The following is a 13,819-nucleotide window of genomic DNA, read 5'->3' as shown; positions in this document are numbered from 1 at the left end:
CAAAAGTCCCTCTACTTCTATTCGAGGTGAAAATGCTGAATCAGATACCTTATCGATAGTAACAGCTCATGGTCCTCCTATAATCAGAAGTTTTTTTCACTCGATGGGGGAACGTAGTCAGACATGCTGATGGATGTCTTGCTCGAGCTGGGTATGCAACTGGTTGACCTCTGATGCTCACAGGCAATGTGTATTGGAAGAGATTTCTGAATGTTCTTCGCCCAGCATACACCCCTCCATGCTTTATCTACTCATTTGCTGGATGCAAAGTTCAGAGTTCAAGTGAAGGTCAAGCAAATCATAGAGAAAGCAGACTGTATTGCAATCATCTCCGATGGGGGGTTGAATGTTTGTGGGCAAGGAATAATTAACTACACTCTCCACCCCTCAAACAGTATTCTACAAGAGCACAGACACCAGGGACAACAAACACACCGGTCTCTACATTGCAGTTGAGCTGAAGACAGTCATCAATGATCTGGGACCACAGAAGGTATTTGCACTGGTGACAGACAATGCTGCGAACATGAAGGCTGCTTGGTCTAAAGTGGAGGAGTCTTACCCTCACATCACACCCATTGGCTGTGCTGCTCATTCATTGAATCTGCTCCTCAAGGACATCATGGCACTGAAAACAATGCAAACACTCTACAAGAGAGCCAATGAAATGGTTAGGTATGTGAAGGGTCATCAAGTTATAGCAGCAATCTACCTCATCAAGCAAAGTGAGAAGAGTAAGAGCACCACATTGAAGCTGCCCAGCAACACCCGTAGGGGTGGTGTCGTCATCATGTTTGACAGTGTCCTGGAGGGGAAGGAGTCTCTCCAAGAAATGGCCATATCACAGTCTGCCAATATGGACAGCCCCATCAAGAGGATCCTCCTGGATGATGTATTTTGGGAAAGAGTGGTAAGGAGCCTGAAACTCCTGAAACCTATAGCAGTAGCCATTGCATGGATTGAGGGAGACAATGCCACCCTGTCTGATGTTCAGACTCTGCTTGCAGATGTAAGAGAAGAAATCCGTACTGCCCTGCCCACTTCACTGTTGCTCCAAGCAGAGGAAACTGCAGTTCTTAAATACTGTACATCAAAAAGCGTGAAGACTTCTGCCAGAAGCCCATACACGCCACAGCGTACATGTTGGAGCCCAAGTATGCTGGCAAGAAATCCTGTCTGGTGCAGAGATCAACAAGGCCTATGGTGTCATCACTACCGTGTCTCGCCACCTTGGCCTGGATGAGGGCAGGGTTCTTGGCAGTCTGGTGAAGTACACCTCCAACCAAGGGCTTTGGGATGGAGATGCAATATAGCAGTCGTGGAAACATATCTCATCAGCTATTTGGTGGAAGGGACTTTGTGGATCTGAGGCTCTTTCCCCTGTTGCCTCCATCATCCTCCAAATCCAACCGACATCAGCCGCCTCAGAGTACAACTGGTCCTTGTTTGGGAACACACACACCAAAGCAAGCAACAGGCTGACCAATACAAGGGTTGAAAAATTGGTGGCCAACTGGGCAAATTTGAGACTTTTTGAGCCTGACAACGAGAAATCCTCAACATGGTTGGAAAGTGACAGTGAAGATGAGGCCTCAGAGTCTGATGTTCAATAGGTGGACATTGAGGATGTCCAGGGAGAAGACATGGAAGCCTGAGAGGAAGACAGTCTAGAAACTAAAGCTTTTGTTATCATTTTACAGATTTATGTTAAACGTTTTTTGGGAGATGCGATGGATCATTGGGGATCATTCAATATTCCCTTTCTTTTGTTGTTCAGTGAAATCATCCCATGTGAAGAGTCAACTAATTTAATTAAACTTCAATTCGTAACTAAATTGATTTTTATTTCTATTGGAAGGATTTAATCATTTCAAGGTAAAATGTTTGTTTCTGTCTCCATATGATATGGTAAATATATCCAATGCAAAAGACATCTACATTTAAATGGTATTAATATTCATTTTCACATATTTCCATTAATTCGCATATTTTCCTGTTAATTCCCACGGAAAATTTCGACCTCTGAATATTCCCCAAAATGTGCAACCCTAGTAATAACACAAGGATCAACCTGATAAAAAGTTTCAAGACAAAGTTTCATACTTCTAAATGTCTTGAAGGATGAAACTACATGAGTTTTCATAGCCTACCATTATATTACACCATGACAAACCCAGTTGGTCGGATGATCATCATTTTTATCTGGATGATGCTCAATGTGTGCTTTGCAGTCTTCCTTCGCATTGAAGACTGTAAAAATAAAAGAGAAAGAGGACCATTTTTATGCATTGTTGACACATTTTAAGACACTTTCTGAAACCGATAGTTTGAAAGGTTGTGCTTCAAAGACAAAAATGTCCCTCACAGTTACATACTACATTGTTCTCTCACTGTCTGCTTTGCCTCCTTCCCACACCCTGTAGCAAAGGGTTCCCAAAAGATTGTTTTTCTGCTTTACATGACCCGTTGGAGCCAAAAGTTTACCTCAAAAACACCTAGTCAACCTTGTTGTAAGCTACTGTAAGTCTGAGCATTTCCCTCCCTTTTTTCTGTATTTTCTGTTAGCCTAATGCAGAATTTAAATAACACCTCCCCTGGCTAAGACATAAAAACAGCAAGGTTCCACAAGATCACCATGTGGGATTTAGAAATATATGTAACATGAATTACAATAACTACAGTAGGTATATCAAACCTACAACAAAGTACATTAAACCTTCCCCCAAATGTTTTTTCCAGTATCAGTATTTCCATTTTCAGGCTTTTTTTCCTGAGGTAATATATTTAACTGTTCAACACTTACAGCCAAATGTTTAATACCCCAGTAATTCCCAAAACGCATTCTGGAAAGTTTATAGATTCGTGGTCACTTTATTAGGTACAACCCCGTTTGCATCTGGAACAGCATGAATTCAAAACTGTTGATGAACCTGGGAAAGGAGATAGACTGTTCAAGTTATTAAGTCCAGTTGGAGTTTATTACAGTCAGTACAAGTTTTTGAACTTTTTGAACGTTACAAAAAAAAGACCATCACAGACTGTGCTGTCATTTTGCACATTCTAAAGTTCAAACAGTAACAGAATACCTGAATACTTCTCTGCATGCTTTATTGTCTAGCAAGCCAAGACCACTGGACTTGGTGTGTGTAGGAGCAATTTATTTTTGTGAATAGGGTGGTGAACCTAATAAAGTGGCAACTGAGTGTAGATATCACAAACGACTCCTTTTGAGCAGTGTCTGTCTGTTATACGTTAGATCAATGGGTATAATGGTAAATCTGATCCCCAAGGTCTTCATAGGCTCACTTGGATATATAGAGTTGGAGGTAAAGAAAGAAATATGCAACTAGGACATTAAAACACGGGCAGAATTCTTTCATCCACATCCATTGACATAAAATATGTATTTTAAAGTATAAATACCCTTCTAAGACCACTGTATTTCTGGGTGTTTTAAAAGGTTTGCAAATAGTTATTTCTGCAAGGAATGTGAATTGAAAGCGATTTGGTAATACCTATCTAGGTGATGTAGCTTCTACACTGGTATAATGGGTCAAATGGCAATTTCACACCTCCCTGCTGAATTACAGTGGGGAGAACAAGTATTTGATACACTGCCGATTTTGCAGGTTTTCCTACTTACAAAGCATGTAGAGGTCTGTAATTATTTTCATCATAGGTACACTTCAACTGTGAGAGACGGAATCTAAAACAAAAATCCAGAAAATTACATTGTATGATTTTTAAGTAATTAATTTGCATTTTATTGCATGACATAAGTATTTGATCACCTACCAACCAGTAAGAATTCCGTCTCTCACAGACCTGTTAGTTTTTCTTTAAGAAGCCCTCCTGTTCTAACTGCACCTGTTTGAACTTGTTACCTGTATAAAAGACACCTGTCTACACACTCAATCAATCAGACTCCAACGTCTCCACAATGGCCAAGACCAGGGAGCTGTGTAAGGACATCGGGGATAAAATTGTAGACCTGCACAAGGCTGGGATGAGCTACAGGACAATAGGCAAGCAGCTTGGTGAGAAGGCAACAACTGTTGGCGCAATTATTAGAAAATGGAAGAAGTTGTATATGACGGTCAATCACCCTCGGTCTGGTGCTCCATGCAAGATCTCACCTCGTGGGGCATCAATGATCATGAGGAAGGTGAGGAATCAGCCCAGAACTACTCGGCAGGACCTGGTCAATGACCTGAAGAGAGCTGGGACCACAGTCTCAAAGAAAACTATTAGTAACACACTACTCCGCCATGGATTAAAATCCTGAAGCGCACGTAAGGTCCCCCTGCTCAAGCCAGCGCATGTCCAGGCCCGTCTGAAGTTTGCCAATTACCATCTGGATGATCCAGAGGAGGAATGGGAGAAGGTCATGTGGTCTGATGAGACAAAAATAGAGCTTTTTGGTCTAAACTCCACTCGCCGTGTTTGGAGGATGAAGAAGGATGAGTACAACCCCAAGAACACCATCCCAACCGTGAAGCATGGAGGTGGAAACATCATTCTTTGGGGATGCTTTTCTGCAAAGGGGACAGGACGACTACACCGTATTGAGGGAAGGATGGATGGGGCCATGTATCGCAAGATCTTGGCCAACAACCTCCTTCCCTCAGTAAGAGCATTGAAGATGGGTCGTGGCTGGGTCTTCCAGCATGACAACGACCCGAAACACACAGCCAGGGCAACTAAGGAGTGGCTCCGTAAGAAGTATCTCAAGGTCCTGGAGTGGCCTAGCCAGTCTCCAGACCTGAACCCAATAGAAAATCTTTGGAGGGAGCTGAAACTCCGTATTGCCCAGCGACAGCCCCGAAACCTGAAGGAATTGGAGAAGATCTGTATGGAGGAGTGGGCCAAAATCTCTGCTGCAGTGTGTGCAAACCTGGTCAAGAACGACAGGAAACGTATGATCTCTGTAATTGCAAACAACGGTTTCTGTACCAAATGTTAAGTTCTGCTTTTCTGATGTATCAAATACTTATGTCATTCAATGAAAAGCAAATTAATGACTTAAAAATCATACAATGTGGCCTAAGGGCGCTGTACAGCTGTGCCATCAGGACTCTGGGTTCACGCCCAGGCTCTGTCGTAACCGGCCGCGACCGGGAGGTCCGTGGGGCGACGCACAATTGGCCTAGCGTCGTCCGGGTTAGGGAGGGCTTGGCCGGTAGGGATGTCCTTGTCTCATCGCGCACCAGCGACTCCTGTGGCGGGCCGGGCGCAGTGCGTGCTAACAAAGGTTGCCAGGTGCACGGTGTTTCCTCCGACACATTGGTGCGGCTGACTTCCGGGTTGGATGTGCGCTGTGTTAAGAAGCAGTGCGGCTTGGTTGGGTTGTGTATCGGAGGACGCATGACTTTCAACCTTCGTCTCTCCCGAGCCCGTACGGGAGTTGTAGCGATGAGACAAGATAGTGGCTACTAAAACAATTGGATACCACAAAATTGGGGAGAAAAAGGGGTAAAATTTAAAATAAATAAAAAATCATAAAAATCATACCATGTGATTTTCTGGATTTTTGTTTTAGATTCCGTCTCTCAAAGTTGAAGTGTACCTATGATAAAAATTACAGACATGCTTTGTTTTTTTGGAAAACAAAGCAAAACCTGCTAAATCGGCAGTGTATCAAATACGTGCTGCCACCCCCATGCTTATGTATGTAGAGCTGATTTGGGCCAGTTTATTTTTATTTTTTTCATGAACTTTTGTGAGAAAAAAAAACACATTTCACATAGGTTTTGTGCTAGCAGTTTAAGAGAGCAAATAGCAGAGGGACAGCTTGGTTGAAGTCCTAGTTTCTAATGGTTAGTGCCAGTAGATTGCAGAGGGGTTCACATACAGTTCAGAAGCAAATCATTAAGTATACATTCAGGCCAAAAACCATACATGTATCTTCTACTTCTTATATTAGTGCTTTTTTTTGTTATCCACCCTCTAGTATTTTTCAATACACACGCTAATATATATACATACTGTATATACAGTTGAAGTTGGAAGTTTACATACACCTTAGCCAAATACATTTAAACTCAGTTTTTCACAATTCCTGACATTTAATCCTCGTAAAAATACTGTGTCTTAGGTCAGTTAGGATCACCACTTTATTTTAATGTGAAATGTCAGAATAATAGTAGAGAGAATGATTTATTCCCAGTGGGTCAGAAGTTTACATACACTCAATTAGTATTTGGTAGCACTGCCTTTAAATTGTTTAACTTGGGTCAAATGTTTCAAGTAGCCTTCCACAGGCTTCCCACAATAAGTTGGGTGATTTTTGTCCCATTCCCCCTGACAGAGCTGGTGTAACTGAGTCAGGTTTGTAGGCCTTCTTGCTCACACACGCCTTTTCAGTTCTGCCCACAAATGTTCTATGGGATTGAGGTCAGGGCTTTGTAATGGCCACTCCAATACCTTGACTTTGTTGTCCTTAAACCATTTGCCACAACTTAGGAAGTATGCTTGGGGTCATGGTCCATTTGGAAGACCCATTTGCGACCAAGCTTTAACTTCCTGACTGATGTCTTGAGATGTTGCTTCAATATATCCACATAATTTTCTGTCCTCATGATGCCATCTATTTTGTGAAGTGCACCAGTCCCTCCTGCAGCAAAGCACCCCCACAACATGATGCTGCCACCCCCATGCTTCACGGTTGGGATGGTGTTCTTTGGCATGCAAGCCTGCCCCTTTTTCCTCCAAACATAACGATGGTCATTATGGCCAAACAGTTCTATTTTTGTGTCATCAGACCAGAGGACATTTCTCCAAAAAGTACAATCTTTGTCCACATGTGCAATTGCAAACCGTAGTCTGGCTTTTTTAGGGAGGTTTTGGAGCAGTGGCTTCTTCCTTGCTAAGCAGCCTTTCAGGTTGTCGATATAGGACTTGTTTTACTGTGAACATAGATACTTTTGTACCTGTTCCCTCCAGCATCTTCACAAGGTCCTTTGCTGTTGTTCTGAGATTGATTTGCACTTTTCGTACCAAAGTACGTTCATCTCTAGGAGACAGAACGCGTCTCCTTCCTGAGCGGTATGATGGCTACGTGGTCCCATGGTGTTTATACTTGCGTACTATTGTTTTTACAGATAAACGTGGTACCTTCAGGTATTTGGAAATTTCTCCCAAGGATGAACCAGACTTGTGGAGGTCTACAATTTTTTTTCTGAGGTCTTGGCTAATTTCTTTTGATTTTCCCATGATGTCAAGCAATGAGGCACTGAGTTTGAAGGTAGGCCTTGAAATACATCCACAGGTACACCTCCAATTGACTCAAATGATGTCAATTAGCCTATCAGAAGCTTCTAAATCCATGACATCATTTTCTGGAATATTCCAAGCTGTTTAAAAGCACAGTCAACTTAGTGTATGTAAACTTCTGACCCACTGGAATTGTGATACAGTGAATTATAAGTGCAATAATCTGTCTGTAAACAATTATTGGAAAAATGACTTGTGTAATGCACAAACTAGATGTCCTAACCGACTTGGCAAAACTATAGTTCGTTAACAAGAAATTTGTGGAGTGGTTGAAAAATGAGTTTTAATGACTCCAACCTAAGTGTATGTCAACTTCCGACTTCAAATAAAATCAAATCAAATTTTATTTGTCACATACACATGGTTAGCAGATGTTAATGCGAGTGTAGCGAAATGCTTGTGCCTCTAGTTCCGACAATGCAGTAATAACCAACAAGTAATCTAACTAACAATTCCAAAACTACTGTCTTATACACAGTGTAAGGGGATAAAGAATATGTACATAAGGATATATTAATGAGTGATGGTACAGAGCAGCATAGGCAAGATACAGTAGATGGTATTGAGTACAGTATATACATATGAGATGAGTATGTAAACAAAGTGGCATAGTTAAAGTGGCTAGTGATACATGTATTACATAAGGATGCAGTCGATGATATAGAGTACAGTATATACGTATGCATATGAGATGAATAATGTAGGGTAAGTAACATTATATAAGGTAGCATTGTTTAAAGTGGCTAGTGATATATTTACATCATTTCCCATCAATTCCATTATTAAAGTGGCTGGAGTTGAGTCAGTGTCAGTGTCAGTGTGTTGGCAGCAGCCACTCAATGTTAGTGGTGGCTGTTTAACAGTCTGATGGCCTTGAGATAGAAGCTGTTTTTCAGTCTCTCGGTCCCATCTTTGATGCACCTGTACTGACCTCGCCTTCTGGATGATAGCGGGGTGAACAGGCAGTGGCTCGGGTGGTTGATGTCCTTGATGATCTTCAACTGTACGCGTTATGGTTCACTCTTAGTTTTCCTTATTTCCACTGTGGAATGTCCATGTTGATCCTCTTGGTTGTCTTGGTCCTCTTGATCCATCCACCTGTCTTCTTTGTTAGTCAGGCCTGACCCCTTCATCCTGTACTTTTGTCCTGTAATCTAATTTAATATGACTGAAGATACAGAATTTTATGCCAGACCCCTTCGTATATGGTATACCAGACTCGTTAGAACTTTGACCACACGCCCTCTAGACGGACTACATGCCCTCTATTAAATCAAAACTGGAATTTTCTTCAACAAAGGTTGTGAAAGTATGCTAGACATTTATAGAATAAATCATATCTAGCTTGATGATTCTGTGACAAACGGTGAATTAGTTATTGATTTTAAAATTTTAAATAGCTTTTGGCGAATGTCTGTTGAATGTATTTCTATAAAATTAAAACAGGATTTTTTCCTCAAAACAAAGGTTGTAAAGTATGCTCAACAATTATAGAATAAATCATACATAGGTTTATGATTTTGAGACAAATGGTGAATTAGTTATTGATTTTTACATTTTTAAATGGCTTTTGGCGAATGTCTGTTGAATGTCCAAATGTGTGAATATAAAACCAACTTTACCTCGGTCTTGGGAGACCAGTGGGGAATACTAAAGTTGCCCCGCATACTAGGTTCGGTTTGCTCCTAAACTCAGCAAAAAATGAAACGTCCCCTTTTCAGGACCCTGTCTTTCAAAGATAATTAGTAAATATCCAAATAACTTCACTGATCTTCATTGTAAAGGGTTTAAACACTGTTTCCCATGCTTGTTCAATAAACAATTAATGAACATGGAACTGTCATTAAGACACTAACAGCTTACAGACGGTAGGCAATTAAGGTCACAGTTATGTAAACTTAGGACACTAAAGAAGTCTTTCTACTGACTCTGAAAAACACCAAAAGAAAGATGCCCATGCTTTTCTGCATAAAAGTGCCTTAGGCATGCTGCAAAGAGGCATGAGGACTGCAGATGTAGCCAGGGCAATATATTGCAATGTCCGTACTGTGAGACGCCTAAGACAATGCTACAGGGAGACAGGATGGACAGCTGATCATCCTCGCAGTGGCAGACCACGTGTAGCAACACTTGCACAGGATCGGTACATCCAAACATCACACCTGCAGGACAGGTACAGGATGGCAACAACAACTGCCCGAGTTACACCAGGGATGCACAATCCCTCCATCAGTGCTCAGACTGTCCGCAATAGGCTGAGAGAGGCTGGACTGAGGGCTTGTAGGCCTGTTGGTAGGCAGGTTCTCACTAGACATCACCGGCAACAACGTCGCCCATGGGCACAAACCAACCGTCGCTGGACCAGACAGGACTGGCAAAAAGTGCTCTTCACTGACGAGTTGCGGTCTTATCTCTCCCCCTTATAATTTGGGATCAAATATGCTCTGAAAGCAAACATGTTGACATGAGTACCCTGATATCGGGGAATTTGTGCCAATCTGAAAAAATTGAGCGGGATCGATTTGGAGGTGGAGGGTCTGTCATGGTCTGGGGCGGTATGTCACAGCATCATCGGACTGAGCTTGTTGTCATTGCAGGAAAACTCAATGCTGTGCGTTTACAGGGAAGACATCCTCCTCCCTCATTTGGTACCCTTCCTGCAGGCTCATCCTGACATAACCTTCTAGCATGACAATGACAATGCCACCAGACAATGATCCCTCCTGTCTCAGCCTCCAGTATTTATGCTGCAATAGTTTGTGTCGGGGGGCTAGGGTCAGTCTGTTATATCTGGAGTATTTCTCCTGTCTTATCCAGTGTCCTGTGTGAATTTAAGTATGCTCTCTCTAATTGTCTCTCTCTTTTTTTTTTTTTTCTTTCTTTCTTTCTTTCTTTCTTTCTTTCTTTCTCTCTCTCTCTCTCTCTCTCTCGGAGGACCTGAGCCCTTGGACCATGCCTCAGGACTACCTGGCTTGATGACTCCTTGCTGGCCCCAGTCCACCTGGTCGTGCTGCAGCTCCAGTTTCAACTGTTCTGCCTGCGGCTATGGAACCCTGACCTGTTCACCGGACGTGCTACCTGTCCCAGACCTGCTATTTTCAACTCTCTAGAGACAGCACGAGCGGTAGAAATACTCTGAATTATCGGCTATGAAAAGCCAACTGACATTTACTCATGAGGTGCTGACCTGTTGCACCCTCTACAACCACTGTGATTATTATTATTTGACCCTGCTGGTAATCTATGAACATTTGAACATCTTGGCCATGTTCTGTTATAATCTCCACCCGGCACAGCCAGAAGAAGACTGACCACCCCTCAAAGCCTGGTTCCTCTTTAGGTTTCTTCCTAGGTTCTGGCCTTTCTAGGGAGTTTTTCCTAGCCACCGTGCTTCTACACCTGCATTGCTTGCTGTTTGGGGTTTTAGGCTGGGTTTCTGTACAGCACTTTGTGACATCAGCTGATGTAAGAAAGGCTTTATAAATACATTTGATTGATTGATTGATTGACCAGCCATACTGCTCGTTCTGTGCGTGATTTCTTGCAAGACAGGAATGTCAGTGTTCTGCCATGACCAGCAAAGAACCCGGATCTCAATCCCATTGAGCACATCTGGGACCTGTTGGATTGGAGGGTGAGGGCTAGGGCCATTCCCCCCCCAAATGTCTGGGAACTTGCAGGTGCCTTGGTGGAAGAGTGGGGTAACATCTCACAGCAAGAACTGGCAAATATGGTGCAGTCCATGAGGAGATGCACTGCAGTACTTAATGCAGCTGGTGGCCACACCAGATACGTCTGTTAATATTGATTTTGACCCCCCCTCCTTTGTTCAGTCACAGATTATTCCGTTTCTGTTAGTCACATGTCTGTGGAACTTGTTCAGTTTATGTCTCAGTTGTTGAATCTTGTTACGTTCATACAAATATTTACATATGTTGTTTGCTGAAAATATACGCAGTTGATAGTGAGAGGACGTTTCTTTTTTTGCTGAGTTTAGTAGAACTCGGCTAGGCGAAGACAAGGTATACTCCCTACAGCTGTGTAGTGCTAGGGCAACAAACAAAAAAAACGTTCACCCCTTGGAGTCTCGGGGACAGAGTGGGAAACCCTGGTCTATACTATTGGATAGAGAGCAATCACTGCGGCTGTTCACGCCATGTTAGTGGCCAAATGGCCATCTTCAAAACAAAACCCAACCTTCACTTATCCGTTGTGACGCAGGGATGTTAATTATTATTACCAAAATAATTTTATTTACACGTTGTAGTCAATTTTGACATTAGAATAACTGTTTGACTCAACTCGATGCAACATAGGCCGTTTTCAAAGGGATTCGTTGCTTTTCAAAAGGTAGTAATTTTTAAAGTTTTTGTTAAGTGGCAATATTACAGTGTCCCTCTTGCGATAACATAGCTTCCTCAAATTAGTTAATCTAAACTAAAGAAAATTCAAGAAATCTGGAATTCGTTTAGATGTTTTTGCCGAAGAGGTCTTAGACGCGAAATTTTACATTAACTAAGATGTTTGGTGCAGTATTTCTCAAATGGAAACATTTGCACGAAAACAAGTATTCTCATTGAATTAATGACAACAAACACTTCATTAAAGATTCCTGTACATATTTCCCACTGAGGGAGTTATATTACCCTGGCCCAGGTTGAACCGGGCAATGGCCTGAAACGTCATTGGGGCGGAAACAGGGAGGGAGGAGGCACTTTTGAAATCAAACAGTAATCTGCGCCCGCTCCGTCATATTGTCAACAAGGCAGCATGGTGCATCTTCCAGAAACATCTCTTTACATAAAATACATTTAGAATTTTCAAACTACTTTTAATTTTGATGGCAGATTAAGCGTTTTTTTAAAAGAGTAAAATCACAGAATCCTACTCATCACTCCATGTGCTTAATTATGTCACTTTTGTTTTGAGACGATTTTGCTGTCAGCCAGAGCGGGCATCTTGCTCACGCTCAGGAGGCAAACAGGCTCCTACTCCGAGTAGTTTAAACCGGGAAAGTATGAGTAGTTTAAACCGGGTGAAAAGTGATTGCGTACTACTCGGAGTAGTACTGTTGACCAATCACTGAGGAAGCAGATAGATTTCAGCTACCAAACTTCGATTTGCCTCAACAACAAACAAACAAGTGTGTGCACGAACAGCCGACAGTACTAGAACAGATGGTAATCCCCAGCAGAAAGACAAATAGCCAGGGAAAATCCCGGCCACAGCAGTGAGATCCCCTGTGGTACAGGCTGGAGGCCACAAGGCCCAATTAGTCAGTAGCTAGGATTCTATCAAATTGGCGACAGATTTTAATGTTTATATTCTAAAATCCGCATAAAGAAAATATGCGCATTTTCCCACCAGTAACCAGGTTTCCGTACAACTTTAAGTGAGTAAAGTGTAATGACAGGCCTGATGGAAACTGAAAATGTTACGTTAAACTGTCCAAATGTAGACCTAAAAATACGCTAGACAAGGTGGGATCTGTTTCTGGATAAGAGCGATACTATTTTATTTTAAACAGCAGTCAAGCATTTATCACCATCTCACCAGAACCTCAATATTTATTGGAAAGGAGCATCAAGATCACCGTGCACTTTCATCACCCTTTGTAGTTCATCGTAAATTATTTCATTTTAGCCTAATAAACTGCATGGTTTCTGGGGTCGTAGTGGGAGGACCACACATCGTATCATCGGGATTCCAAGTTTACTTTGATGGTTTTTATATCAATATTTGCGCATAAAGGCGTTTCAATCACCATTTTCACAACAAGATCCACCATGTCATACTAATACATTAGCATTAGCATTTTTACAATTATACCGAAACCTCTTGTTTCCATCAGAGCGGTCTTCATTTATTTATTTACATAAAAGTGTGGTTGGAAACGTGTTCTATAGCATCAAAACTGTGATATATCATGGGTAAATTGTGACCGACGGACTTATCTACAAATAACATTAAATAGTTATTTATGATGCAAGGTGATTTGTAAATTAGTCAGTCACGCCTTGCTTTTAAAATCGTCTGCAATGACAAACGCGCCCAGTGATGGCCACTGCCTTTCGAAGCATAATGGTGATAATTGTCTGACTTGCGCCTGCCTACATGTTTGTTAGGGCGGAGGCAAGCCATCTATCTCACCATTATATACAGTATCCCTGCAAGTTTCTGTAGTTGCTCTTCAACAACATCATTCTGCTACCATACCCTGCATTGTGGGAGGCTCTACTGTCAACCAATATATTAGGGTGTTTGACCCACGTGAACAAATGCATGACTGAAATAGGAACCAACGCGATTCATACAGTGGATATCAGTGGAGGCTGGTGAAGGGAGGACAGTTCATAGTAATGGCTGGAATGTAATGAAACACTCCATCCACACATTACATTTCATCTACTCCATTCCAGCTACTAATTTGGCCGTCCTCCACTCACCAGCCTCCACTGGTGGATATATACAAATAAATGTGATATGAGGCACTGATTGTCGCCAAAAATGTACACGCCTTGTGCCTCTTGACAAGTAGTTGAATGAT

This window comes from Oncorhynchus clarkii, chromosome 12 (genome assembly GCF_045791955.1).
Source record: "Oncorhynchus clarkii lewisi isolate Uvic-CL-2024 chromosome 12, UVic_Ocla_1.0, whole genome shotgun sequence".
In the NCBI taxonomy this organism is placed as follows: Eukaryota; Metazoa; Chordata; class Actinopteri; order Salmoniformes; family Salmonidae; genus Oncorhynchus; species Oncorhynchus clarkii.
This window is presented reverse-complemented; position numbering follows the sequence as displayed.